This window comes from Aquarana catesbeiana, linkage group LG01 (genome assembly GCF_042186555.1).
Source record: "Aquarana catesbeiana isolate 2022-GZ linkage group LG01, ASM4218655v1, whole genome shotgun sequence".
In the NCBI taxonomy this organism is placed as follows: domain Eukaryota; kingdom Metazoa; phylum Chordata; class Amphibia; order Anura; family Ranidae; genus Aquarana; species Aquarana catesbeiana.
The window spans coordinates 4,843,173-4,849,173 of NC_133324.1; positions in this window are offsets into that span (position 1 = coordinate 4,843,173).

Consider the following 6,001-nt stretch of genomic DNA (forward strand, 5'->3'; position numbering starts at 1 on the left):
TAAAATACAATTGCGTTTTTGATTGTAACATGACAAAATGTGGAAAATGTCAATGGGGTATGAATACTTCTTCAAAGCACTGTATGTAAGGTATACTAGCAATGTACTATAACTGGGGCTTTTGTTGCCTTATAACAGTGAGTCAGTTGCTTGTGTACTCTTCCAAAATCAGAACATCTGATGGAATCCATAATGGGGCATAGTAAGGTGTTTTTTTTTGCATTCATTTTGGCCAGATTATGATGTCATTGCAGAGTGAGGGGACTCTATGGGTTATCATTGGCTGTGTATACCTTCTGTTGAGTTGTCACCCAAGGGAAGGTAGCTCTGCGAGGCCCCCAAAATGTTGGCCGTGTTCTGAATAAATCCTCCAAACTCATTTTTGGAGTGCTGGTGATTTCCCTCTTGGTTTCCCCTCCATACACGAGGCATTCAAGGGACTGACTTTTCAATAGGCTTTTGTAGCACCAAAAATATTTCAGAATGCTCCGAAAACGTAGACTTCCTGTGTGCTTTGATACAAAATCCTCCTCTGTATAGAGAGCCAAAAATGTGTGTAAAGTTCTCTGATGACACTCCAATTGGAAGGATGTCTGTCTCTGTCATCCTATGAGATAAATCTGCATAGAACGATAGAAATGAGGGCATGTCCTCATCTGATGGGGCTTCTGCAGCCAACCACTTGGCAAGGATTTTATGATGTGTATGACACTAGAAGTCTTAGATTGGGCTTCACTTACATGTTCAGACTCCTCTGTAAAGCTGTTTGTCTTGTTTTTATAACTATGGATAATAGTAGAAATTAAGATTTAATTTTTTTAAATTAAGCTTTTAAATTATTTTTTTGTTGCACGGTGACTGGGCAATGTCACAAGGGACTTAGATGGTGTTTTCATACAGCTATGCAAATCACCCTCTAAGTGATTTGATTGGAAGGTACTGCAGTGGGTGCAGCTCTCTGGCCCTGCCAGTCGTTTGGTGTTGTTATTGAAAGGTGCCGTAAGGGTGCAGCTCTCAGGCCTGGTCAGTAATTTCTGTTTTGGTGTTCTTGTGATTGGAAGGTACTCCAATGGGGGAGATCTCAGACTTGGTCAGTCATTTCTGTTTTTTGTTAGTTGTAGTGATTAGAAGGTACTACAATGGGGGCAGATCTCAGGCCTGGTCAGTCATTTCTGTTTTGTGTTAGTTGTAGTGATTAGAAGGTACTACAATGGAGGGCAGATCTCAGGCCTGGTCAGTTTGATGTTAAAGGATAAGTTCACTTTTTGGAACATGTTAGATGTTCCGCCTGTATTTAGGGTGGAACATGTAACATGTTCCAGCAGCTACAGCCTCTCCTCCTCTACCCCCCTCCCTAGTGACAGTGGTCAGGCATCTTCTCTGGGTGCCCGCTATCATTGTTTGAATAAGATGTGACCATGCGAGACTCCACCCGCCTTGCCCCACCATTCATTAAAGTCCAAACGGGCTTTGTGGCTGTCAGCTTGTAGTTTCAATGAACTACCATGGCGCGGTTAAGTGCTCTGGTAGTTTATTGTCTCTTCCTGTCAGCGTGTATCTGTCTGCCCGTATGGGGTATAAGCAGACAGATACACTGAGAAGTCTGCGTAAGTCCTGTATGGCACCCCCGATCTGCTGATTACGGGTGCAATGCTTTCCATGCTCCACGTAAAAAAAATAATAAATGCAGTTTTTTTACCTGCAAAAAGATGTGCAATTTATTTTTAAAGGTGAACTTATCCTTTATTGCATTGATTGAAAGGTGCTCCAGTGAGTGCATATCTTAGTCATTTTGGTCTGATGTCCGTTACAGTGATTAGAAGGTGCTACAGTGGTGGGGGCATATCCCAGGCCTGGTCAGTTGTATTGATTCGGAAGGTGCTGCAATGGGTGCAGCTGTCAGGCCTGGTCAGTAAGTTCTGTTTGATCTTATTTTTTTTTGATTGGAAGGTACTGCAAAGGGTGCAGCTTTCAGGCCAGTCATTTCTGTTTGTTGTATTCACTGTGTCACCACCAGACACGGTGCATCCCATAGTTTACATAATAGGAAAACACTAACCTTGCAGCTATGTTCCTGTATAGTAATGTTCATATGGTTAGCCTTGAAGTGCCAACCATTGTGAAGATCTCAGGGTAGTTTCCTTTGGTCTTCAAAGGGTAGATAAGAATTTTAATGAAAAAGGGTTCTCAGAAGAATGGCAGAGCATTGATCTCAGCCCGGGGGGCAGAAATAAGTGTGCTGTCATTGGGTTACACTACAGAGAGATCATCTACTAATCTGCATATTAAGAGAATTTCAGTTTTTGCCACTCAAACTATAAAAAATGTGCCATACCTACTACACAGTCACATACTTGTAATTAGATAAATGAAACTGCAAGAAATTATGAGATGAATTACTCATCGGAGAGCCATTTGTTATTACATACACCTGTGGTTTCTGACCGATCTGCCCCTCAAGATCACTTCCTAAGCAGCATAAGATGTCCTGAAGCTGTAACCTACGCCTGGTGGTAAGTTGCTGCTGTGTGACGACCCAAGAGCCAGGAATTGGTTAGCAGCTCCCAAGAAGGGAAAAGCAGGATTCTTAATGGCCTTCATCCAGGAGCTATTGGGCTCAGCCTATTGTATTGTTGGGAAAACATTAAGAGGGTGGGGGTGTATAAATTGAACACCACAAATCTTGCAGTAATTGCCGTCCTTTTCTTGCACTTGCTGAGGGTTTAAACTTAAAGGTACTTAGAAGATTATAGGAATATCTGAGATGAATTGTCGGTACTCATCGTGCTTTCAGTGATGTCATTAATTTTGTGTGCAATATCGTTTTAGCTGTCCAGGTCTTCTGTGACAAATGTAATTTTATAATATAAGAGATTTTATTAAGGGGGCGGCTATATCCTGGAAATGTGCGTTCGGGGCTTCCTAAGAATGCTGGAAATGGGTTTAGTGCAATAAAATCTGAAAATCTCTGGATTTATCATTTACAATCTCTGCATGTAAAGAACAATAAACATGCACTACAGACACCTCCATATCTGTGTCTTCTATATTTGTAATCTTCAGATGGTGGAGTTCGTATTTCTACAGTATGTGTCACCAAATCACCCATTCATGGGACTTTAGATGGCGGCATTTAATTTCCCCAATCTTCTTCCAGTACAGCCTATGAGAGATAGAGCTCCTCCCCAGGATCCAGAAACAGATTGTCGGGTTAAAGATTAAAAGAAGATCCTCCCAGTACATTTCAGTTTCTGTATTTCCTCTGTGCAGAGGAGATGTGTTGCCTGGAACCTACCCTGGAGGGAAAACCAGTTCTCATACGTGGTCCTGGAAGTGGGATTGTTGCCTGGTGGCCCTTTCTCATCTTCTTATATTGGCTACAAGATCCCTCCCTCCTTACAGGTAGGAGACCTGTCCCCCCCCCCCCCCCCCTCCCCCTTTGGGGGCCTGGATAAGGTCCGCACTGGCCTCCCTTCACAGAGTTCTTACCGCCAAACTATATCACCAGACGACACAGTGCTGGGGCTTTAGATGGTGGCATTTGTTTACCTTAGTCATCTTCAGGGACAGCTTGTGAGATATGGAGTTCCTCCCCAAGGTCAGGAAACACGAAGATCCTCTAGGACACTTCAGTTTCTATATTCCAGGCAACTCATCTCCTCCGGACAGAGGAAACACAGAAATGGAAGTGTCCTCTGGAGGATCTTCCATATCTCGTAGCCTATCCGGGAAGACAACTGGGGTAAACAAATGCTGCCATCTGAAGTCACGGCACTGTGAGATATGGTTTGGCGGTATGGACTCTGCAAAGGGAGGTCATTATCCCCACTACAGACCCTATCCAGGCACCGAAGTGGGAGGGGGGGAACAAGTCTCCTCCCATCTGTTAAGAGGTGGCATCCTGTGGCCAACATAAGTAGGTGAGAAGGGACCACCAGGCAACAAGCCTACTTCTAGGACCACGTATGAAAACAGGTTTCCCCTCCAGGTTAGATTAGGTTCCAGGCAACACATTTCTCCTCCGGACAGAGGAAACAAAATGTAACCTGGAGGGGAAACCTGTATTCATATGTGGTCCTGGAAGTGAGCTTGTTGCCTGGTGGTCCCTTCTCACTTACCTCCTTATGTTTGCCACAGGATCCCTCTCCTTTACAGGTAGGAGAAGATCTGTTCCCTCTTTGGTTCCTGGAGAGTGTCTCCACTGGGGATGATGACCTCCCTTCAGCGTCCATACCATCAAACCAGATCACGGATTCCCGGGACTTTAGATGAGTTCATTCTTCTGCAGTGGATCACCAGATCACACATTCCTGTTGACTTTTGTAGAACAGTAATACATAACACCCCATTGTAAATTAATTTTAAAGCCATCAATTGGGTTAACAAAGGATACTGATAAAAAATGGACAATAACGGCGATTTTTTAGTGTATGTAATACTATAGATGTCATGAACTTGGGTCCATTTCCATAGGGAGAGAGACAGTCCAGAAAATACGGAAGCGTTCTTAATGTTGCTTAGGGATGCAGGTTCGGTAGAGTTGCTAAAGGTGAACTGGATTTAAAAGAGGCACTGCATGAGACTGGGTGCTGTGGGGTCACTGGAAAAATTGGTGATGTAGGTTTTGGTGGGGGCAATGAAGGCACTGACGTGCTGAGGTTGCTGGAGGCACCGGAGGGCAGGTAACCGTCTAGGGCAAACAGGCACAAACTGTACCGGGGGGGGGCGGCTCAGATGAGACATAGTGACATGTTGCTTAAACTCCAAAGAGTCACCTAGCCCTTCAAGAAGATGTCTGAACACTGATTGGCTGTGGTGCTCTGAGAAGAAGGTGGAGGTGATGGCAGCCCTGCAATGTGGAGAAGACGTGGCACTGGACCACGGATAAGTACGCATGCGGCCCTCGGGCTACAATTTGGACACTAGGGTACTAGGGGGATGGTAAGAACTCACAGACATACTACAAAGAACATATTACATGAGTATTAGAGATCCCTTTTACATATCGGTGCTCCATACAGCCCCCTTATTATTATTGATGTCACATTTTATATTCCTCTCAGCAATATCCATTTATTAATAAGAAAAAACCCAAACTGTTAACAAACAAGCCACTGCAATGAACTGTTGACCTTAAATAAGAGCATTAAATTTAGGGGAAAATACCATCACTGAAAATGAATAATAATGTGTACACCACCGATTCAGCCGATTAATGGATGGGGTTCCAGGTTCTACAAGATTCAAAAACAGTCTCAGCAAAGCAGAAAGCGGAGACTAAAAAGGGGCTCCATAATGAAACTCACTGTGGTATATGTACAAAAAAAGTTTAGCATACACACACACACCCTAAATAGCAATCAATTGACCCGTAAATGAAGGCTGAGCTATAACATCAATTGACACCCAAAGTCCAATAGGTATGAGAAATTTCATCCACATAGCCTGAAAACTAAAGGTCAAGTAAGGAGGGATCAACATCCGGGGATACAGTTCAGAGTGGAGAAATCAAGACTTCAATCCTGATGGAAAAGAGACATCGGCACCGCATAGCGTGTGGGACGTGGGAGAAGGTACAGTATCTCACAGAAGTAAGTACACCTCTCAGTCACGTTTTTGTAAATATTTTCTTTCTCCTCTTGGGCATGGAGATCACCAGAGCTTCACAGGTTGTCACTGGAGTCCTCTTCCCCTCCTCCATGATGACATCACGGAGCTGGTGGATGCTAGAGACCTTGCGCTCCTCCACCTTCCGTTTGAGGATGTCCCACAGATGATCAATAGGGTTTAGGTCTGGAGACATGCTTGGCCAGTCCATCACCTTTACCCTCAGCTTCTTTAGCAAGGCAGTGGTGGTCTTGGAGGTGTGTTTGGGGTCCTTCTCATGTTGGAATACTGCCCTGCGGTCCAGTCTCTGAAGGGAGGGGATCATGCTCTGCTTCAGTATATCACAGTACATGTTGGCATTCATGGTTCCCTCAATGATCTGTAGCCCCCCCCA